The sequence below is a fragment of the Botryllus schlosseri genome, chromosome 15 (assembly GCF_051294905.1).
Source record: "Botryllus schlosseri isolate E-star chromosome 15, Bs_hap1, whole genome shotgun sequence".
Lineage (NCBI taxonomy): Eukaryota > Metazoa > Chordata > Ascidiacea > Stolidobranchia > Styelidae > Botryllus > Botryllus schlosseri.
Window position 1 is genome coordinate 9,246,908 of NC_137250.1, and position 25,945 is coordinate 9,272,852.

Below are 25,945 nucleotides of genomic sequence, written 5' to 3' on the forward strand. Positions count from 1 at the left end.
GCCGTATGTTTGACACCCCTGACTTAGATAATTCGAATATAACCCGTTATCGTGGGCTTAGGGTTGAGTTTAAAACAAAAATCAATTTAAAAGAAACATGTTTAAAACAAGGCCCTGTTTAAAGCATGTTTTTTTTCAAATTTATTTTTTTCAAGCCATGACTCCACGAATATTCAATTGTGACATCATAGTGGATTGACATTGACAATTGAAAATATAGGGTAAATACAGCTCCCTTGACGAAATATCTACGCAAAATAGCTGTTGAACCGACTAATTTGAGGATTCCAACCATCTCATATCGTATATATTGGCTTTACCGGGTTTTAATCGTCCGTAGGCTCATACAACATGTTTTTTGGAAGTATTTACACAATTATGGCATAATTATACAACTTTTAAAAAAAACAATTTTTTTTTTCAAAAAGGCCTTTGTTTAAAACGCTGTTTAAAACATGTTTCAAACAAAGAGTTTTTAAACAACCACTTGTTTTAAATGCAACCCTAGGTAGGCTACTGCACTTCTCGCTGTGCTTGTGACTATTCCCACACCAAAAATGACGCGAATCTACAATCTACATACATAACTACTTTTTAAGTGATGCAAAATTTGATAAGGATAACTTCGCTTTCGAGAACAGGTTGAGTAGACCTCTATAGTATAGCTATTCATTAAAAAATCTGGAGACGTAAGCGTGGTGCAGAGTAATGTAGAAAAACTTTGCTGTTCACTAACATTAGTTAATATTTATTGTAAATATCGAGTAACTTTGAACATATAACATACGGGCCTGCATTCTTCCAGCATAAATAAACGTGTGTATGGGGAGCTCAATGCCTCGCGACCGATGGGGCATGATCTGCCGCATATCTCACTATGCCATAAACACACGAAACGCCGTTAATCCTACTCCGGCATTCACAGCAAAATTTTGGAAACATTCTCCTTTGATATATGCTCTGGGCCGAGCTATATATATCTTTCTATATAATTTGAAGAATATGATTTTACCATCTTCAGCTATTATCACTTTACACATGTTTGTATTTGTACACGATGCGATTCACGTTTCATATATTTTATGTGACTCCATCACGACATGATGCTATCGCGAAATTATGTGTTCGTATCTATAGATGCCCTGTATAATGAGCGTTTGCAAGTACATCGATATGCAGTTCTAGGAATATACGCTTTCAATGTAGGCCTGCTGTTATCAGTGTGTTCCACAGCTACTATTTAAATCAATTCAGTGTCAATTTGAGAGCAGAGCCTTGAGGAATTGTTTTGACTAGTCTATCACGATTGCGATTTACTGGAAGCATATCACATTAAATTCGTGAATTTGACTTTTCGTCGAAAACCCATTGTGTGCAAAGCTGGTGCGTCCACCTGAAATTTACATTTACTAAAGCACAATAATTCCACTTAAAATGCACTTTCGCATATCTGTTTATTTTTTATTATAATTGATTTTACAGCTCTTGGTCTTGTAGACTTCGTGAACTTGGTGCAGCCTGAGTCACAGAAAGGCCGTAAAGTGTAGAGAAGATACAGTATACAAGAATTTACCAACGGCCCTGGAATCTAAGCCGTCCAAGCATTTTCCGTATCCCCATTCTTAAAACGTTAAAACGTTATTCAGAAATGCGCAGAAAGTCTGCAAGCTATATCGGCTTGATGTTTGGTTCGTTTTCTAAATATTTTCACCAGTTCAAAACACTACGAGATTACGATAAAAATGAAAATATAGACAGGTGTCGAAACGACTTGCAGTAGTCTTTCAATCAGACAACCGCCTTGGCATTTGCACTTACACTGCATACTGAAGGAAAAGTAACATAAGATATCATAAACAGTAAAAGTGATGAAAATGAAGTGGCACGTGACGGTCTATCAAAAAGTATGTCACGCATTAAGATGTGCATATATCTGTATATAAACGTGGCATCATGGTCGATTATCGTGACAAATGTATGGAGGCATTAACAAAGGGCCATGAACTATAGCTTTCAAACGTGCGAGAAAAATTCGGTCACGATACGACATCATTTTCAGCAACGCACGAAATTTCTATCGCAGATTTTCGATGAGAAAATAGAAACGGACCTATCGCGAGAGCTGTGCGGCGAGAAGAGTGACGACAGTATACCAGATGAGGGTTGCTAAAACACATTTATCAATAAACATACAGCAAAGCAAAGGCGTGACTAAGAGCTCCACACTTCTGCAGTTGTGACTGGTAGCTTACACCACTGCAATTCAAACGGGTTGCAGGTTGCAGTCTGACTCCAGAATCTCTACCTATAAGTATTCGAGGTTTAGGCTCGTCATCACCATAAGATCCGCGCAAGCGCTGTTTTACAAACGCCTGGGACAAAAGTGCGCCGTGCTATAAGTCGATAGCTCAGGCATGACAATAGGATTATCGACCTGGTGTGAAAGGATCATAGCTGTTGAAACCCCATGTCTTAACAACAACTGCACACCTCATATGCCTGTGAGTAAGTCCCATTTTGGTGCCTTCATTAAAACTTTGAAGCATTACCGTAAGCCGCAATGGATAGAAAGCTAGTACACCAACACACACGTATGCCTGCCTACAATCATTCACGCACGTATTCGTGTGCGGCAGATAAGGAAGGCAAGGGTTTGGACAGTTCAGCAACGTCCCATGCACCTTGTGTCGTTAGGAATACAAATTGCATTTATAGAGTGGACAGAATTGATTATTTTCAAAATCAATGACGTTACGTTTTCTAACGCGTTACAATAAACGTAACCGAAGATCGAAAAGGACATGATAACAGGAGTTGATTCTACTGTTTGCGCGTGTACATTTGACGCATGACTTTCCCGTCGTTCGTAACGCCTTATTTTGTTGGACAATCTGAACCCATACACAGCAGGCGATGATGCAAAGCAGCCACGATCCAATCCTGATTTGACATATAATCGCGTTGAACATGTTCTTAAAGATGATTGTTTGGGGGGATTAAAGCTGTTTATTCAGCATGCTATGTCGAACTCGAATCATCGTAAAAATCACGTCATTCGAATCTTACAGTATACAGTATATTAAAATATGAGATTATTCGCGATAACAGTTACCGCGAAAGCACGAGTAAAGGATCATCCTTCAGCCCTTTGTTTATTTACCTATAACGAACGTTATGTGAAAGACACCGAGGACCATTTTAGTAAAGTTAAGTTCTAATTGATGTCATCTCATCATAACTCATTAGCATTTTGCGACAATACGAGTCTTCTCTCTCTCTCTCTCTCTCTCTCTCTCTCTCAGTGATCACAACCATGTTTTCAAGTTCACATGTGTTAATTCCTCCGAGATCCAGCCATGTAAAAAGGTTAGCAGATGGCAAGGTAAGGGGCAAACAACAGGGATGGTCAGTAACGAGGTACAAGTAGGTTTTGTCAACTTCATATGCTTACGTGATAGTTATGATTTTTTACTTGTTTTATACTACACAGTGTTTTAGGTAAAACTATATAGGCTTAGAATACATATTTTTTTACCAAGAAATCGCCATCTCTATTTCTACGTGAGTGAGTAGAAATGTATGACGTCACCCTACTTGACTACCAACGATAACTACTTTGACAAGCTCTGGTATAATATACCTATGTGATTGGGCTGAAAATTAAAGCCTGTTGGTAAATCGACCCACTATACCATCACTGTGATCCAACCCACCCTTACTAATATAATGCTTACACACATTAAATACCTGTACGACTAAGTTCGTCTCCCGTCATCAGTCACTATATTTTCCCTATCATAAAGCTCTCTGGTGGGAGGTCCAGAAGCAGGAATGCAATTCCGTATATCTGAAACATTTTGCGATGAATTCAAATTTTTAATTTGTTTCAACTAAACTTGACGTATTGTGTTGATTGTGCAGGAATGCCTATCTTGCTGTTTGAGTTGTTTGTTTCCGTACGGTACAGCAGACATGATGATGATGATTAAAAAGAAATACTTTCAAATTATTCCAACCCTGTGATTATCGTCTTATCATCGTCGCATTACTTACCAGCAAAATACAAATTTACCCCATTGGTATTTCGCATCCACTCATTCCATTCAGGGAGTAAAATCCCCAGAAAATCCAGTAAACAGCAATTATGTGTATTTCTGTATTTCAGACACGATTTTATGAAAGGATATCAAGAGAAAAGCTGCAATATTTGATAGAAATCCCACGGCTAAAGGGTATTCGTTTACGATTTTACTAAATGAGCAAACAAAAGTTAGCGAACTGAGACGTTCAACGTCAGGGCAGCTCATCGGAATGAAGAAAGATGAGTTCTTGTGTTGACGCAGATTGCAGTGAAATTTTGTCACGGCATGCCGAGCAAGACCCGATATTTATATATAAATAGGATTTGTGGAGATCCAGGGATTGGAGACGCAGAAATGATCTTGAGCTAGATCACAATTCGTGTATGCAAACCTTTCTCGACATATCCATAATGTGTAAAGATAAATTGACATGTGCCACCATCTGTTATCAGAGTGAAATATGGTAACACAAACTTTCAAATTTTGCAGTAGGCCTACGTATCCACAACTCTATGCTGTATCTGTATTAGCGCTGTTGCGATATTGGTGATAATGATAATACTTTATTGATTAACTATATGCCTGCATCTTTCCCTTTTGAATTTTTCAAGTGTGACAAATCAAAATCAAGGGTGGTCTCAGCTATAAGAAAACGTCGCTTCGGGTCAACTTGTCAGTGTTATCGCTATATTCAGCCTAATGTATGCTTAACTGTAACGTTTTGCACATATTTTATCTGCTACTGACGAATATATTTCCCTATCTCTCACTCATTAAGATAGGCCTCATAATGATGCCTTTCCTGCTGAGATCATTTAATGGGAAAAATTTTAGCTTTCGAAAGATGGGAATAAGTATCCCAAATGATAGCGATAGACGTATTGCTGATTTGCGCGTATTTCTAAATTTCGAAACCACGTTTAGGCTTCGACCGTAAGTATAAATAAACTTCCATCCCTTAAAACCGCATAACCTTTCATTGACATTTAGCATTACAAAACTCGCGTACCACGGAGATGATAGATTACACGCGTCAGATAAGGGTAGATAACGCCAACGCGAATTCTTCTTCATGCCGTTTACTGAAGACGACATTCTTGCTAAAGCCGAGTATTGGCAAGTTTTCACGCAACCTAATTGTAAGCTGTGATCGGCAATGAATCAAGTATCGCCGAAGATAACCATTTTGCTGTTTGGATGCTGAGCTGACTGATGTCCCAAAACGATCGAAATATGTCTGGTAAAGACATAAATCAGACATTAATCTTCATTTTGGTTTCATGTTTACAAATAGTTCTCTTAATTAAAATTTCCGCAACAGCTGAGAGTCCTTTGCATTAACGAAAGGAACCCGGAACGGTGGTTTGGGAACGTATATAAGGAAATAATCCCACTCATCTCGACATCATAATGTGGCACCAGGTAAGTGACTATCACGGTGGATGGCGGATTAAGTGATGCAAATGTATACTCAAGTTCAGATAACAACAGCGAAAACAACAACAAAAGAACTGACCAATCTGTATACGCGATGCTGTATATAAACAAAACAGACATGTTTCAGTACGGTCTTAATTGCTGATCTATCATGTCAGCGGACCGTGTCAATTTCCCTGCATATATACAGGAAATGCAAGAAGTTGACGCTTGTCCATTAATAGAGAAATGGAACATCACATTTTAAATCCATCTGGAAATTTGGGAAGTATTTTTTCTGCATGGAGTAGCAGCCTAATATAGAGTTCATGAGCTTCTCTGAACTGTGCGTATACGTTACAAAAGTAAGCGAAAGCATTGCGCAGAGGACTGATCACTGATCCGCTGTGACCGAGAAACTCTCTCTTATTTTCTGCTTTCACCTTGAACAGCTGAGCATGAGCATATATCGCATTATCGTTGTTTTTCCATCATAAGTTTCCGGCGCAAATAGACTTCTCAGAAAAGTCATTCCAAAGTCTCGCCATGCCTTGCATGGACTGGCGAACGAATTTTGAGAGTTGTCAATGATTCAGGTGGCCGTGAACCGTCCCGCCATCGCCTTGATTGGATTTCAAGAGAATCCTTGATATAATTACCGGTATCGCCTTGCCGCTTACTACTAATCGCGGTTTCACCTTTACCACGCGACCGACCATTCGAGTATAGTCTAATATGACTTCGCGCACCCAGAAAACGCCATCTTTGCACGAGTGAAGGTTATATTCTTTTATCAAGAAGTTAAGTAGAGGACGGTAGAAAAGGCTGTTCAAGACACACGAGATTGGCACTGCCAATAGCAGCCTTCACGCAGCATGGGATTCAATTAACTTCGACCACATGGAATTATACCCACATGGTTAATTTATCATCTCGGCTCCTCCTCGCCATCTGATACGGGTGAGCGGTGTCTAAAAAGCCTAAAAGTGAGCCGTGCTACTGGTCTGCAGCTACGGAATCTAAAATAAGGAATATCGGCCTGGTGTAAATAACCATTAATGTCGAAAAAACACCATGAATACTACAAACAACACATACCCGCATGGTATTTAGTATGGCATATGCTGTGACTCGAAATCACTCGCGGAAAGTAGGTGGCGAGTCGATTCCAACGCCGATTTGAGAAGATTAATATGTGAAGTATATCTCTTTTTCTCGCGAAGAGTGGACATAACATGCTACTCATTCAGTTACTTTTTTTGGTGTGAAGTGGCAGGATAAATTCATCAAATCACAGGTTAGGGAATGTAATTACCTCATATATCTGCAAAGGTCTTTTGTCTTTTTGTAGCGAATTGGAATAATTACAGGTCTAACTGTGTAGGCACCGGATCTTCCTTTGTTCGTATCGTAGCAATTTCGCATGCAAATATCCCACAGGTTTTGTGTTCGACAATGGCGGAATAATTCCACAAGCCTAATATTTGATGATTTTATCATAATTGTTACAAAATGAAAACTGTTATTCCAAATATGTCGACCAGGGATATGTAGAATGTAGATATCTGTAACTGTGTTTCCATACGCTTTTGAGCCCCATCTGCTCCGTAAAATGGGATGACAGCGACGAGTTTTACTACAGAGTCTTGGTAGTTTGACCTTCCATTTGGCAAATTCTTTCCTATAATAATTCCAACAATAAAATCCGAAGATATTATCAAACCATACTAGCATTTCCCATCTGAGTATATCGACGCAAAGGTTTGAAATATACTGATAAATCTCCTATATATGATTGCCTGGCTGAAGTCAATAAAGAGTTGCTGCGAATCCAGGTAACACGTGTTGAGGTGGTCAAAGTAGTCAACGTTGCCGCTCAAGTATCGCGGTAAAATTCTACTCGATCACAAGTATAGTTTAAGTAGCAATTCCCAAGACAAGGAAAAACTAGCTCAAGTGGAAGTGATGAAATGAGGGTCGCACAGCTATATGTACTCAAGAAAGTAGTTTTATGAAGTTGAATAGTCGATAGCAGCATACTTTTAGCGTGTAATTGGAAATTGCTACTTTCGACATTGTAATATCAGGGTCTGCGAGACTGCGACTAACGCAAAATTACCAATGGCACTACGGATATAGGTAAAAGTTTTGAAAATATACTCTGATACAGATGCTATTGCACGCGGTTCTTCTGATAATTTCACCCACAAACGTGATCCAAACTTAGATCCCAAACATATTTTATACTTTTCAAAATTAACATTGAAAAAAGTAAGTAGGTTTGCTTATAATCTGTTAATGTAAAAGTGAAAGTAGTCTAAAACACCAGCACTTGGGTAGGTCGGCCTAGTGCACGACTGCACGAATAATAAACAAAACATATGAGTATTTCCCGAAAATATACTCTATATTAATTTTTTACTAAGCAGTGACCACCTTCCACAGTATGATAATATTATAGTCTATAGTTGTCGTTCACACTTCAATCGTCGATTTGTAAAAGTCAACCGTTATAGATCATGTTATTGTACACGAATGACAGAAAATTTGGCAAGGAATGCAGAGTTTCTGTAATTTAACTTCTAAAGTCGGCGAAAAGCTATGAAATGGCGGCACGTCATGTATCATAACGCCCCGACTTTCGTTTATAGTGAAACATTCTGTAATTAGGCAGATTTCTCACTGTGAACGTGCGATGTCATCCATCAACTTGTCTACTCCAAATAGCAGCCACAAACTATACCCTAATTAAAGTAGGGACTCTATATAGATACTCATGCTGGGAGTCAACGTAACTGCATGGGAAGTGTGTCAGCAACGAGCAACGAGAATGATTTACTGCACCAATCCGCATTTTTTCAGATGACGGTGACGGGCCTCATCCATCACAAATAAATCCTATAAGGTGCTTACAAACGAGGTGTACCTCAGAAATCATTCTTGTGTAGTGTGTACGAGAAGTGCTCCACTCTCATATACGCAATATAAATGTAGGCCTATAGTCTCCGTCAAATATACCTTGTCAAGAGTTGCCTGTGGCCTGTCTGATTCCCGGCTACATTAGATTTCATATATGACGATAACAGTATATGTTAAAGACCATGTAAGAATGGCGCACATCTGCAGCATTCCGCATCACCAGGTAATTAGGACAAGAAAGCATGAGATTAAAAATAGTAAGCATCATCGGTGATTATGAGGACCGATGACTTTTGTGTTCGTGAGGATACTCAATTTAGTTTCCTCGGGAATACGGAAACCATTCTGTATTATGATCAAGAACTATCGCTATCGTTGCACAAACTACGGTATTGCAATCGCTTATCAAAGTAAACAGTAATACTTCTGTATGATTGCGCATTTCGTATTTAATAATATCTCGTATAGTCAGGGAAAATACATAACGCTGCATTGCTGATATTTAGATAATGAACAAACTTAATAAGCTATTTTTATGGTAATAATTGAAGAGAGTGTATTTCTTCGTATTGATTTCAATCTTGATTTAAATGCACGAATCCAGTTTCTGCACAATCACACTTTTGATAAATAATGTTGAATCTTCCCACAAGTACCAAATTATGACTTTGAACGATTCAAGTCATCCTAATCAGCTTGAACAAGTTGTTCAAAAAGTTTCTCTAGCTTACACATATAGCTTCGTCCGAAATGAATTGTAGGCTACTTCTAAACAGTTTTTTTTTATAACAGTTGCATCATTGTGACATAGGCCAAGTAGACGATGAACTTTCTATTATGACACCATACAAAAATACGTTCACACTTCTAAATAAATGTAAATTTGATATTTTATTTCTCTAATTAATGACAATGCGACCAACATCGTGCATTTTGGAATTGAGATATGAAATTCTAATATATCTGACGGGCAGTAAACTTGCCACATACAGGCCCCGGTCCATGGCACGGCGGTTGAGAACCATTGATTTAGGGAATAGTGGAGGAATTGCTTTCGCTTATATCGACAAATTAAGTCCATGAAGATAGAAATTCTGACGAGAGCAACGGCATTCTTACTACCAATGAAGTTTAAGCTCACAGCGAAAGCTATGGTAATTTGTTTTTTCGATAACTCCGAAACAATGGTATACGATAGAAAATACCCCGGAAACGAAATCCCGTCAAATTACAATCATTTTACATTAGAAGACCGCAAATTTAGACTCGCTATCTGTACAAGGCATCTCCGGCTTTGGCTATTTGTAGTTAGTCCGATAAGACCATGCGTGCAGTGTTTTATCTGGCACGTTCTGCTGCCACGCTTCGACGTTGTAATCCCAGCAACAAATAGAAACAACCATATTTGACTGAAAGAGGCTATTTCGTCATCGTTACGAACACATCGTTACTTCACATGTCGATGTAACAATTGATGCGAGAATCTACATGCAAATTGATCGCAGTGATGATCGTTGACTATCGGATTTTTTGCAACCAAGGCACCGATACTGATGAAGCCGAAAAGGGGTTTGGATGTGTTTCGACTGTTCGGGTATACGCTGAATTTCGATGATAACGCGTCACAGGTGTGGTTTCGTGATCACCAGTTACTGAAAATAGACGTCAGAAACGAGCAAGATGATTGATTTTGTACGCAATGCCCAAATGTGTCAAGTGGTCGACGAATATAGGAATATTGTAATGTACTCCATTTCCGGGGTCGGCAACCTTTTTATTTCTACGAACTGGTTTCAAAATGAGATTTTCAAAAACACAAATGTTCAACATTGAAAATATATTGCACCGCACGTACCACAAGGTGATCTTGACCATCGGTGATCTTGACCATGCACTATATTTCTGAAACTTCACCAAACTTGCCAAACTATACTAACTTGTGGTGACCAGTAACGAACTCTTAGGGGACCGGCACCGGTCTGCGGACCACATGTTGCCGACCACTGGACTTAATGACATCATCGTATATTAAGTCATCATTAATTGAACTGATATCCAACTATATGCATATCCGTGAGACCATCGATAATAATTGTAGGACCGAGCTGCAGTTCTTTCGAAAAATTCAAGCATGCGGAACCGTCGTTCTAGCTAAGGCGCAATCGCAGGCATCATAATAATAGAGGTGAACTGCTGTATTTTTCGTAAGCGGCATGCGAACTCGAGAACGGAAATTAAGAGTTGAGGTGTGAAATTGTCTTCCGCGGCCCTCAGTAATACGGCCTGTTTCTCATTTTGCCTACGCGGCTCGCGTGCAATAACACGGAAATGATTCACCCTTAGTTCCGAGTCATTGTTGAGTTCAAAGCACTTTTATGCACAAACAGGCGCATTTAGTGCATACCTGTATTTCTAAGAGATTTGCCAAACACGATTTGGACAGTTGGAAATGATATTAAAAATTAAAACTAATTCACGTGATATCGGGTTGATTTGATTTCGCATATAAAACGAAAAAAGAGGAATGAATGTTAACTGGAAATCCTTCATCTCAAAATACCCAATCGAGTATTGAGAAAAAGTAGAAGTATTTCTTAAACGAGCACCTCTGCAAATATCCGAATAAAACTTGGAATATTACATCTATCTATATCAATTCAGTGATAGCCTCATGTCTATTTCTGCATATGTTCTCAGGCTCAGCATATACTAAATACTAATCCGTTCTCAGCATCCCAACGCTAATCTATTATGTATTGCAGATGCCAATATTCCTCGCTTCAGAAAGATATGTTGACTCAGAACACAGTGTACACCATATTTGGACATCTCGACAGAAAAGACGACGAGAATTGATCAGTGACTTTCTCAGTCGACTGCACTATTCGCAGCGGACGGACTCTGTCAATATTTTCAACCGCATTTTGTTCGACGTCCGCCAGCCTACGCGGCGAGGGAAATGACTAATTTATCGCGGAAATTCGTTACATTGTTACGTCAGATGACAATATTACAATGTTTTTACATTATTATCTGAACTTCCTTTAACCGGCAAGCTAGCGGGCGACGCTGTGGAAAAACAGCCAAAAAATAAGGAGCAGTGCGAGGAATGGCAATTTTATCATTTATAGAACATGGTCGCCAACTCAAAACGGGTCGTGGATCACTTTTCAAATTTCGTAGAGGCCGCGGGTCGCATGAATTCAATATCAGAATAAATAGGCCACACAGTTTAACAACGCTGCGCTCTCTAACATGGGTGAAGGGCATTAATACTGAATATTATTTATTAAAAAAATTAAATAAAAATAAAATATCGTGATCATCATTTCCATTCTATTTTGACCTATACGAGCTGCACGCGATACCTGTCAATAAGTTTCAGTCGAGCCGACGATAACTTATCGTAGGCCCCGTTTCAGTGACTAGCGAATCGATATTGCAGTTAGACACGGTATACTTGCTGGAAAAATATCTCCTCGAAATTTTTGATTTTGTGGGAAGCGTATCGGTCTTGACAGTGTCTGGGCCAATTTCAGGTCAAAACAATATGCCCATTCGCATCTGCGAATTCTTCCTCCATGGAATGTCATTATCGTCGCCAAAGCCGTATCAGTTATAGTGAAGAAAAGTGATGTTCGGCACAGGATAGTATATTATCATTTTGAACGAAAACAACAATATATTTAAACTGAAATAAATTTCAGCAATTCAAACTGCTTTACTAAGCGTTCTTCGCAAATCTCAAATCTGGTCATGGGCTGAAAAATATGACCTCTACGGCAGCGTATTGGTTACCCCTGATTTAGAACCTCATTTATGGCTATCGTGTTAAATCATATATAGCGACACATAAAATCGACCAGGCGTCCCTACTTCCTGTATGGAGAAACAACGATTAGACTATAAACAAGAATTCAATTTTCAAGCGACACCTTGTCTATACCTCGCGCGTAAAACAACTATTACAACTTTTGATGATCCGGTCGATCGAGAAGTATATACCTATCTACAGGGTTGTAATGACTCTAGTCATGACTCGACTAGAGTCCCACCTGAGTCACGATTTTTTGGTGACTCGACTTAGCTCGAGTCATTTTTTCAAATGCTTGAAATGACTCGACGCGAGTCGAGTCAATTTGTGTATGGACTCGACTTGTACGTCATTGTGCATGACTCGAACCAAGTCATATGACTTGAGAGTAGGACGGCCACGACAGACATTTCATTGTAATTTCAAAGAATAGTAAAGTCCATTATTAGCATTTTCTCTATCGGTCCTGATACTTAAAAAATAGGGCCAGAAACTGTTGGAACTGAGGAAAATTGCGATATTATCAATGCGAGTCATTCTATAACACTCGACCATCGTTGAAAAAGTGGGTTGGACCGGATTTACCCCAAAACTGAACAGGGAACACAATGACTTGGACTCGGACTCGAATCATTAAACTATGACTCGGACTCGACCCTCTACTCACGGACTTGGACTCGGACTTGACGTGAACTGAAAATGACTCGACTTGACTCGAGTCAAAACTTGTGACTTGGTTGCAACCCTGCGCTATCCGTGCGGTTATGTCTTTGGACAAATTCCGCCTCCATACTTCAATTCACTTTTTACATTCTTAAATTCCGTCAAGTACAAGGTAGCGTGTGGAATGTTAATGGATTTCCTTCAGTTTTTAGTGAAACTGTCACAAGGATCGGATAATGCATCCTCCACATCACGATAACAGAACGCACCTGTAGATCATCAGTACTTTCGCATTCGTGATCAACAAGCAAGCTACAATTTCCAATGCTGTCAACAGGGAGTAATTGACAAAATTCAGCGACGCTACATCGCAATCTACTTGTTCAATTCAAACTTCACATCTTCTACTTCAAATCAGTGTTGGGATCAAGTCAATACCTTCGAGTCACGAGTCATCTCGAGTCATTGCACATTTTGACTCGAGTCAAGTCAAGTCAATCGATTTTCAAAGGTGACTCGAGTCAAGTCAAGTCACTCGTTTTTCGAGGTGACTCGAGTCAAATCGAGTCAATTCAGGTCAAGTCACGAGTCAAGTCAGGACTCAAGTCAAATTGAATTTTCTAAGTATGTGTGATGATGCAAAGTCATTACATTTTGCTAACTGTGTGAAGGATCGAATAATTGGCCATTTATCTTGAATCAAATGACGATTATAAGTTAAATATGCATGCAAAAAGGCGTTGTATCGCTCACGCCCACGTAGAACTGCTAATAAAGTACGTGAGTAGCTGTATAGCTACATGCTACAGTCTGATTTTATCTGCCAATATAAAGGATCGAATACCAAGCCACGAGAAGTTGAAAAAATTGATGTGGTACAATAGGCACTACCCACCTAATACACATCCGTGAAAGGCATAAGCTATATTCGTTCGATTTAAATCGTACAGGAGTGTTGGTAAAGGTGAGCACTGCGCAATGTACGCACTGCGCTGCCTAAGAAACAGAGATACGATGCTATTAGATAAATCTACTGCTACTACGACAACGTAGGTGTGATGGTTTCGTTAGCGGTCAATTTATTTGTGATGTACCAATGGATGATCAATAAAACATACAATAATTGAAGACTGATTGCTCTCACAAGTGACACCGGCGTATCGCTAACAACCTAAACATACATAATATCTAGGGGGATTTAATCGACACTGTTTACTCAATGACTTGAAATTGACTCGTGAATTTTGCTCCGAGTCACGAGCAGAGGTGGTCAGTAACGAAGTACTTCTACTTTTTCGAAGTACTCAAGTAGTTTTCCTCTACTTCTGGTACTTACTCAAGTAGATCTGATTTTCGCTACTTCTACTTCAACTTCGTAATATTTTGTGATTTACTTACTTACTTTTCGCTATTTTCAGTTTGTCAAGTAGAAGTAGTTCAATCTTCCAATAAGGAAGATAACCTGAGGAATTTCGGGGCTATTTTCACGGAGTATCAACATTTAATTTTCATAAAAGTTTAGTAAAGCCCAGAATTTTCGTCGCGCTTCGCGCGCAGTGCTGGATGCGAAGTGGCCAATATGATTTGACGATAGTATCGGTGAATATAATTTAGGTAGAGTGTTGGCGTGGTTCCGCTCACACCACATTGTCGCCCTTCGTCCATTTCAAATAATTCATCACAGTATATATGGCTCATCATAACGTTTGAAACTGATGTTTCGCAATCTAGCATATACTTGTCATATCGTAATCTAGCATGTCGATGGCGTGTCCAAATCTGGAAAAGTGGACTCTGACTTTTTAAAAGTTTTAGAGCTGTTTTAGCAGACCACCTTTGAAACTTTCTGGACTAAAAACATGAAATACATGTTCTGCTTTTAGAAGTAGTATTTATATTTCACTTTTAATTCCCAGTATCATATACTTTGAGTTATAATTATTATCAGTTCTTTTGTCTGGATAACATACATGTTGAAGTATAAAAGCAAGTGTAGTAATGCCTTTAATTTCTGGAAATAAAGCTACACAATATGGCATTTTTACGGTCCACCATATTTTTTATTACCGTTTACTAATCGCGTAAAGTGTTTACACCGTATCCTATACAGCTACACAACTTCTCTGCATTGCTCTTCGACTAAACTACGGGCCTTATAATATGGGGAATGGCGCTATACCATGCTATTTTCCAAAACGTGCATTTCGAGGAAACAGAGGATTAGCATCGCATTTCCATATCAATACTATCATTTTCATCCCATGATGTGGACGAATACTTATGCTATCGAAGATTGGATATCTGCTGGTATGCATCAATATGAATCAAGCTCGTCACCTATCACATAGCTCAATTTGCACCTTCTTACAATCCATGTGAACGAATTAGGATCGTTTTCATAACTACTTACTTACTTGAGTACTTTTAAAGTCAGTCAATTCTACTTCTACTTCAAGTAGTTTTAGGTTGCTTATGAAAGAAGTACTTCTACTTGTACTTGAGTAGATTTTTTCGTCGCTACTTCTACTTCTACTTGATTAGCTTTCTTGACTACTTTGACCACCTGTGGTCACGAGTCAATCCGCATTTCCGAGGGGCCGAGTCAAGTCAAGTCAAGTCAAGTCGTTTTTGCAAAGTGACTCGAGTCAAGTCAAGTCATACGAAAAAGTTGACTCGAGTCTGACTCGAGTCAAGTCATGACTCGAGTCATCCCATCACTGCTTCAAATATATAATTCTTGAAATTTGATGACATTTTGACCCCCTCTGTCGAAGACAAGGCATATGATTTAAAATTAGCATAGGGGGATTGCAGAATGCAACGGGGCGAGAAATATTGGAACAAAACATACACGCGTGCACGAAAAAATAGACAAAGAGATACTGGTTCAATGCCACTTGATTTTGACAGATGCATGAACCCTCATCATAGCGGCACCTACCAAACTACTAGATTTGATCATATAATGTATGGTTCAAAAGTTTTGGAAAAATAAATGGCACTCTGAGTTCATGAAGATGATTGCGGAATGCGGTTTCCCATAAGTAACACAAAGAGAAGCGACACTTGTGACTTCCGGGAACTTTTTCAGTGATGGTATTTACCGCAACATTCACGCATTTCATGGTGAAATCGACATTTTGGACGTGATCGATGACGGAAATGTTATCTATATTGTCTAAACATTTGCAAAGTCGTGTTGCCGTTGCGGTTTGTGTATTTTAACGGCTTGGTCACGATTCGAGGAGAAATCCAAGTTAATCAAACAGAGCAATGTTGCCACGATCCCGGCATCAATCTAAAAAAGATATTGATACTTTCGATTGCATCAATGCGCCGAAATCGTTTATGTCGTTGTAGTTGCATCAGGATTGAGCGCAGCTGAATGAGAATAGATCACCACAGCTTATATAACTCCTCAGATTATCCTGTGTTACAAGTCGGACACGTGTCTCTACTCCACACGTTCTCTTTAATTGTACCACAAACAAGCAATAATTTCAATGTCCCTGAAAAGGCATGCGGAGTCGGTGGGCTTAGATAAGTTCATACATAAGACGACAATACGTAAAAATTCAAATTGAGAGTAGGGGTAGATTTGGCCTACGGATTATGACAATGTATAGATACGGATGAAGCTAGGGTTGCATTTAAAACAAAAATCAATTTAACATAAACATGTTTAAAACGAGGCCCTTGTTTAAAATATGTTTTTTTATTGTTGTCTTGTTTCTGTTTTAACCATGACGTCACGAATCTTCAGTTGTGAGACGTGACAGTAGATTGGTATTGACAATTGGAGATATAGGCTGAATATGGCTCCTCTGATGAAAAAGGCTTACGAGCCCCAACATGGAATGTCAGCTATGTTCCATATACCTTTTCATTTGTGGGATAATGAGAAAGATGGTACACAAAGCCCCTCGTGTGTTCTGTTCAGTGCAGCAAATTAATAAACTAACCGAAACAGCGAAAAGGGTTAAGAACCACTACGGCCTCGATAATTTGGTATTGGGGAATCTTTAAAGCTGACTAACCCTAACATAGATCTCAATAAACACCATATGATTGTACGGCATCCTATGTCTCGTGAGTGAGTTTACAATCCTTCAAGGTCATGTTCACCTTCTGGGGTAATGAAAATGTAGAATTTGGACTTTTTGTATGTGGATTTTAGGACATACCAGTATTGGCAGGGACACAGTTGAGATGGTGAATACAGGGAGTAATTCATTTCCTACCTTTTTGTTCAAATAAGGAAAATCGGAGGTATGAGAGATAACGTTTCCAGAATTAGGCGGGTAAAGATATACAGTAAGGATGGGATACGTCAAGATTAAATCATTCAACCCGAAACGTACAGAATGGTTTGCGGAACATGCGTGCAAGACTTCATGTTGAGCATACGACAGGCCAATATGAAACGACTTGCCAACGATTCTCATGAGAAAGGAAAAAAATCGAATCAAAAGGCACCAGGATGTCTGCCAATGCGTTTACATACGAACTATAATTCTGTAAATCCATACAAACAACGCGCTGCCACATGAACAAAATCTATCTTTGGGATTACGGAAACGTGTAATGACAGAAAAGGCATTCTGATTATGGACCCGAGGTCAACATGAATCGACCTGTTACACAAATAGCCCTTTTTCAGAAATCATAACACCAGAAAGTTTGAAGCTAAAAATATCGCGATTTTATCTTATGCTCATAAATATATATAATAAAACGAACTTTTCTGCCCAGGAGAAGATGCCATTTTGAGGAAAAACGAGAGAAATAGGCGCATTTTACACCATTTAGTGTGAAGCATCAGGATACGTTTTCAACTGATTTCAACAGTTGAAACAAAGACATCATATATATTTTAGACTCCCGCTAAGAACGCGCAATCGCACCTGCATATTCGCTAATTTTTTGGGCACTGATTGCGAGACTGTCTTTGTTATTGACAACAGCATGTCCGTGACTTCATTTATATTTTCAAATTTCAACATTTGTACTACATATTTCCATTGACGACAGCATGTCCGTGATTTCATTTATATTTTCAAATTTTAACATCTGTACTATCTATATATTTCCAATAACTACATATTTCTTTTCATGTTGTGTTCTAGTTGAAGCTATAGTCACTGCAGCAGTATGCATGTGACGAATTCGCTTTCGTTACAGTCCGAAATATCATTGAACATCGAATCTATTTTTTTTATACCAATAAAACATTGGGAAACGGTCCGCCCGGCTTCTACATATCTTGTATATTTCGTGGAGTTTCATCACGAGTGATTTGATATTTATAGTATATATCGTATATTTCAGTGGTCGGGAACCTATGGCTCGCGAGCCATATATGGCTCTTTTGGGTATAAGATATGGCTCTTTGCCAAATATTTATTTTTGTACTAAATTGATCAATATTGCATCGACTTGTTGGTAAATTTTCATCACGGCCACAATAATTATATTCTGGTGGCAGTGTAAACATGTCTTTGAGAGGTAAAGACAATGCCGTCTTCAGGTTTAGGGGTTCCGACTTTATCTTTTCAAAATCATTAAGTTTAAGTTACGTCACGCCGGCGGCCAATATCACTCACGAATTCTGTAGGCTACCCGACTTGAAATCTTGAGTATAGCGGACATGGCAACGCCCATTTCAAAACGTAGTCTTCCTGATCTACGGCACGAAATGAACTGTTGGGGATGTGAAAATTACAAACTCGAATTACAAACAACGTCATAGCTATCCACGTTCTTGATTGGTAAGTAATAGCTCTGCTTAGTACCGGCGAGAAAATGTAGGCATGTAACGCAACGTTATGTTACCGCCGAATACTTTGAGAATTCAGAAGTCGATAAGTATTTAGATTTTCGGAATCATTCACATTCGATTAATATCAGTTATAATAAATTATATGCTACTTACTATGAATTGCGTTACCAATGGTGAGGCTTGGCCCGTCAGTGCCTTACCTCTCGTTTCGAGCATTATTTTTATATTATAAATATACTAGTTTTTACAGAGAAAATATGGCGCGCACGAGGAATCCGACGTAGTGAGCTCGAATTAGTGCTACAATGACGACACGAATTTTCAATTATAACGTAACAGTTGGTTGGCATGTATGGCTCTTTGGGAGCTGAGATGGAAAATAGGGATAACATTGCTCTTCTGACAAAAAAGGTTCCCGACCACTGGTATATTTGAATCCATTCCGGCATTGAATTGGGCATTGAATTGGGCAATCGCCACACAAAATAATTTTATTTGTTCATAAGCCGTACGTAGATATTAGAGATGGGGCGTATATTTTGTTCGCGTTCGTGTTCGGTATGCGTGCCTTGCTGAGGTTCGTGCTCGTTAACGAACTTCGCAAGGTTCTACGCTGCGTGAACACAAACGGTGTTTTAAAACAATTTGTTTAAAACATCTTTTAAACAGTGTTTTAAACAAATGCTTTTTTGAAAAAGCAATTTTTTTTAAACGTCGTCTAATTATGCCATGATTGTGTAAATACGTCCGAAAAAACATGTATTATGAGCCTACGGCCGATTTGCACCCAAAATATTCGACGTACACGATGTGGGGAACCTGGAACCCTCTAAATCGTCGTCGGTTCAAGAGATGACCGCCGACCGTAAAAATGCTGCATGGCGATGTAGTCCTGGTTAAAGATATTTTTGGTCTGTTTATGACAGTGATCAGAAGCCCATTTCGTCAAAGGAGCCACATTTACCCTATACTTTCATTTGACAATGTCAATCCACTGTGACGTCACAATCAAATATTTGTGACGTCATGGCTAAAAATAACAAAAAGAAATAAAAACATGTTTTAAACGAGGGACTTGTTTTAAACATGTTTGTCTCAAATTGGTTTTTGTTTTAAATGCAGCCCTAGTTACAGGCAATTTGGACCGGTCAGTGTAGTGAATTGTGGCTGTTGTGGTGCTACGTCGTGTGCAGTGGCGTACATAATATGGGTTGGGATTTGCACTTGAAACCCCGTCGTTCTGATATGCCAATTCCATCTCCAATATTTCTAAGATTATTTGAAGTTGAGCAATTGATATCTCACGCTGCGTCGTTTTGTCCAAACAATATGATACCAAGGTGAAGCCTCGTATTTCTCAACTGGTAACTGAAAAGGAACATCCGAAGTCACACTGATAGGCAATATGCATTCATCATAATGTTTTCGATTTGTATTAAAACAATATTTTAATGTTTCTATTATTTAACACTGCGTTGGTGCAGTTCAATTTGTGCATCAGTGATTTATAGTGATGCAATAGATGTGTACTGCGGCAGATTTTTATTATTGTGTCCTAGCGAAAATTTGGGGTTCCGCGACGGCTTGCAGATGTGCGTAAGTGCTCCCTAGGTTAGTAACTATTGAGTACCACCGATATAGAATCATAATATACTCTCGCTTGCGTACTAATTACGTGGACCCGCCAGTTGAAGCATTATAATTGTGACTAGTGCACTTGGAGAAGATCGGAAAATTTGCTAACGGCATCACAGATATTAAGCCTCACTTGACAGTCCAAAATAGATGCTATGTTAATGTCAAACATTTATGTCCTAATGATGGCCTCGGTCAGATTTAATTTAGTAAGATTTGATCCGTTACTTTTTCTCAATAAATGTACTCGCATTCAAATTCAAATATACGCAAAATCGTCAGAAACAAGATGAATTTTCGTGGTTTAAGTACAGAGAGTGGCAAACATGTCGGTACGTATCGGATGACGTACGTTTGCACAACAGCAAACAAGTAATTTTATGACTGTTTGTCTTCGAGTCAACTTGGAAGCAAACATTAACATTCATAATCGTCTCATAATCTACTCAAACGTCAAGCATAAATAACGATAACAGGCCATATACTTGTGTTTGATTTGTGAATATAAGAGAAGTCGTAAATCATAACAAAAACAAACCGAAAGATAAGTTCACAGATAAATTCAAACTACTATTTTGAGACATGAGATGCTATTAATTTGCCATTACATGAAAAACACACCCCTTGACGGAAATGGAATTATACATATTTTATCTGAAGACGAAATTCGATGATAACGGTTTTCATCGTCACAGAATTTGATATGTTCGACCTGCATGCGACAGCAAAGTGTTAAACTGCAAAAACGTATCCTGATAAAAGCAGAACTATAAACATTGATAGCGAAGTTGTTGCACATGGAGTAAGAGTGGCTGGTTTTCATTCATTTGGTACATAGTAGACTTTTGAATGTTGATTGCGCAAGAAGGCGCCCTCCATGGAGCATTGCGGGGGGTGGGGCTATGTCATTTTATTTCTCATACCACAAAACAATCTAACAATACAACATTCACTCTTCTTTTTATCCGAAAAAAGTCTCGTTGATATAGTTGTATAAGCTCTGAAGCGAAATATGCGTGCAGGTTATGACTTGGGTATATGAGCCATAGTTGTTTTAGTATACTAAACCGATTCTATCAGGACCGTCTGTATTCTAATTAGAACACGAATGTGGCTAGGCAATAAGCTATCCAACATACGCCCGCAAAACCTTTGTGTTACGAGTACTTTGACACTTTTACGACCGTAACCGACACATTATTAATATTTTAGGTAACTCCCACATAACGTTCTAAAATTCAGCACAGGACCCGTGGATTAGACGCTATTAAAATCATCTAAAGTTATTAAATTGGAGCTTCATAAAAAGCTCATGCTCTTCATAATCAAGATCTCAACTCTCAAAACATTCCCAAAAACGAGAAGATGCACGAGGTCGGTTTCGGGTGATGTTTACCGACACCGCTAAGACAGAATCTGAAATATTGTGAAATTACTCTTCTTCGATTGTCGTTGCCAAAACTAGCACCGGTTTAGCCATTGACATTGACAAATTACCTTTCAGATTTGTAACGAATATTCGCAACCAGAATCCGATTAAATAAGATGATTCAAAGTCGGAAAGTAAACTTGACATCGTCTTACACTTAATTCTCGTTTCGTAGTGATGCACCCGTTGCATGTTCATTGTTCCAAGCACAGGCCATGCGATCAATTGCTGCAACATCACAGTGTGCTGGAACAGTAATTACATGGTTACATCGACCGCATATCGAGACTTTGATGCTGAACCTCGACATTGTTATTGTAACGGGAAGTACGCAGATCTGTCAAGAGGAATCAAAACTTGAGGCTGAGACAACAAAATTATCTCACAAGCTTAATAAATATTGTCAGGAGTAATAATCATGTATTAGGGATGTAAATTAACAAGTTTTTCTTAGTATGCATAGAGTGAGTTTTTAATAGGTAGTCTCCGGTCAAAATGCAATATAATATACGCATACCATGGCCACATGTCCATAACCATTTCAATGGTTGTCTTCAAGACAGGACACATAATCGTTACGTAATTTTATTATATTTGTCGTATTAATCATCGGTACACTCGAATAAAAACACGAGTTCGTGATTGAGGTATAAGTATCGTTGCAACAGACGTTGCAAAGGTCCCAAATTACGCAGTATCATTCCGTTATAATTGTTAATCCCTTGCGGGCAGCAATTTTTCAACCAATATTAGGCAGAGGAAAAACCGCAGAGGTAATTGCACGTTATTAGGAGGCCGTGAGAGATTTCCACGTTTCTCTCGAAAAGTTAAAGAAAACACTCGTGACGGAGTAGGTCCGCTGGCGGAATGACTAGTCTGCGGCTCCCAAGCCGGATAATTTCGGTAATTGATATGGAAAACGAGCACGCGAAATTTGGTAAACAACCCGCGCTACAAACGATTTTACTTGTTTTGAAAATTGCTACCGGATAATTACTATCATGATAGAACGCTGACGTCCTTTGAACAATGGGATTCTTCAATGGCTAATTTCCAGGTAAGGGGACAGAACGCTTTCACGCAACTAATGTAGTGGAATATCAGACGAACAGCGCATTTTTCACTGGATTTTGTAAACATATTCCGTGTTTGTTCCTAATCAACGTTTGCTATACATCATTATATCTCATACGCTCAAACTATTACCTAACACGAAACTCACAAACAGTTCACACTCACGCGAGTGCGTCCAGCTCATAACCTATTCCTTCGATGAACTTCGCAGTTGCATTGTGACGAAATTGATGGACAACGGACTCGTATCGCAAGCTTGTGCGTGGCCAGGCAGAAGTTGGGGACAGAATTATTATTCAATGGATGTGTGATTGTGCATTCGTATACACTAATTTACAGTCATAAATTTTAAACGATGCAACAAAAATTTAGAGTTGATGAATTGAGTAGACTTTCACTCGTTCAGCGTTCAGACCAAAAGGCTATTAGTTGCTAAATCACTGAAACTGTATATAAATATGTGTAATTGTGTATAAAGTTAAATGTGATGATTTTCTTGAAAACTAACACAATAGACGTATGACGTGATTGCAAACGTTGTGGTTTTACTGACTTGTACCTTCCTGAACACGAAATCGTTCACGGCCCAACTGATCTAATTCCAAGGTTATAATAGACACTTCAAAATAGTGGCTGATGTCAGTAAATGGCTGCGTGTATCATATAAGATTGTCATGGCCTCTTTAAAACAGAAGTAGGCCACGAGAGTACTAACAAACGTCTATCCTACCACGTTATAATTAAAAACCCAACTTAAAAAACAAGTTAACGACATTATTACTCACAGATGAAACATGATGGGTCATTGCTTGCATTCTGTTCATGGTCATGGTCACATTTACAAAGTAAAGTCTAAAAGAACATGGATAAATCGGAATCAAACTTGGCGCGCAGTCCGACATCGACATCACCTCAATGCAAGGTGTGGTGTGTCAATAATATTATGACTACCGTTGGTCGAAATGTGTGAAAGATCATGTACGACTGCTTGGCGTAACCTTGTCAATCGTCATTATCCAGAGTTCGCTCGAGACTTGACAACGCGGGCGTACCGCAAGCCAGGTGTGGTCTATCTAGTGAGCATTCCATTCCATAATGGAAATCCATGGATAAAATTGTTATTTCGCAATTTATGGCTATAATTGTCGCTTACTCTGTAAAATCTTTTGTCAGGACGACATATTGATTCCGAGCAACCGCATGCAGCTTGTATATATCCGGCGGCCCGCATGTGACCAGAATTTAAAGAAGGAAAAATACGCAACTTCGTCATTTTGCTCTTTGTTTTGGATGCTGCACAGACGTTACAGATTATGTGGTTGACAGCGTAGTGACGCAATGTTCTACTGCAACACCAATGGGTTGTGGGATCTAGTACGACCGTTGTCGTATTTAAACTATTAGCAAAAAAGTGCGTATTACCGCCACAGAAGGTGTATGGTACACTGGTACACAGTGGTAAAGTAGGGGTCTTGAAAAATGACTTTTTTCTCAAGTCGCACACACCAAATTTGGTTCAATTCCAACCGGTATATAGCCGCATTGCTACAGGAGAAGAAAGTTTCTATTTATTGCATAAAAATAAATAACAAAAAAGTTATTGCCGTCGAAAAATTTGGATTTGCATAAAATAGTATTTACGGTGGGCTATAATAAAGAATTAAAGAATTGGTCACCGTAAATACTATTTTATTCATAATCCAAATTTTTCGACGGCAATAACTCCGCTTCCACTGGTTGGAATTGAACCAAATTTGGTGAACATCGTTTCTATAGACAACCTAACACTTTCATGGGGTGAACAGAAATTTTTCGAATTTTTTGTTATATACTTTTATATAATAAATAGAAACTTCCTTCTCTTGTAGCAATGCGGCTACTGGTTGGAATTGAACCAAATTTGTTGTGCAGTCTTGAATTAGGTAACCTAACAATTTTATCAAGTAGCCAATACGATTTGAGAAAAAAGTCATTTTTGAAGACCCCTATGGTACAGTCGTACAGTACGCATACAGAGCCTACATCATCTCTGGGACGGTGGCGAGATAGCGTAGTGGTATAATCCACAGCTGCCACACCAATGTGTTGCGGGTTCGAGTCCGACCAGGGTCGACTCCAGAAGTCCTATCTACGTGTTGGAGGTATATCTACTCCCCTCCTTGCCATCTCATCCGCGCAAGCGCTGTCTTATAAAAAGGCTAGAAGTGGGCCATGCTACAAGGGGGTATCACCAGAATAAAATCAAGAAAATTGGCTTGGTGTAAGTGCCCATAGTAGTAGTCGACAAACACCATGAATACCACAAACAAAAATACCTCAGATGCGTATCCCTGTATCCAGTCGTGTTTCTGGCTCATTTTCGTCATGTTGAAATAGGTGTGAAAGCGACATTTTGCGACAGAATAAGCATTTGATTCAATAGCAACCTACGATAAGGTCGACAGCGGTGAATACATGTTTTTCGTTCTGAGTTTATAGTATAGCAACCCTAACTAATTGGGAGTTTATCCAGGCTTCTGCTCGCCATTCAATCTGCGGAGGCCTAGAACGAAAGCGGCCGTGCTACAAGTCGGCAGATCGGGAATCATAATTTTTAAAATCAGTTTGGTGTGGATTCGTGCAATGACCAACGTAAGTCAGAACACCACGTGTACTGGAATAACAAACACACACGCTGTTAATGGAATTCCACGTAAAAGAGATGCCTTCATCATTTTCCGAACATTTTATTTTATATATAACATGTAATCGAATGGATTGGATACCGCTCACTCATTTATGTTACTTATTGGAATAGACTAGCGATCGGTATATATCATAGTCACAGGCGATCCCAGAATAGAATATCGGGAAGAAGGCAAATGAAACAGGGCCGGTCATACACCGTCGACGTGAGGAAATGACTCATTCCATTCATGTGGCTTTTTACCATTCTGCTGCAAATTTGTCATTACGACAAGTCTCATTGAATCAAATAACAAACGGGCGTAAGCATGATAGGCAGGGAGGAAAAAATAAATAGACTCACTAAACAAAGGTTTGGCATAGTGTGTGTGTTTTCTCTTACGATGCATCAACGTCGATAACAAAACTATTTAACAAAGCAGACAATGCACCATGGCCGCAAGTGACAT

The 25,945-nt window shown here is 39.0% G+C and overlaps 1 long non-coding RNA gene across 1 annotated transcript; it reads left to right on the forward strand.

Annotated features, from left to right (window-relative positions):
• The first annotated feature begins 3,099 nt into the window (after positions 1-3,099).
• LOC145457623 (uncharacterized) lies at positions 3,100-11,731 on the forward strand. Its single transcript, XR_013920936.1, has 2 exons — positions 3,100-5,504; positions 11,180-11,731. It is a non-coding gene; the product is annotated as an uncharacterized LOC145457623 (long non-coding RNA).
• Positions 11,732-25,945: the final 14,214 nt, after the last annotated feature.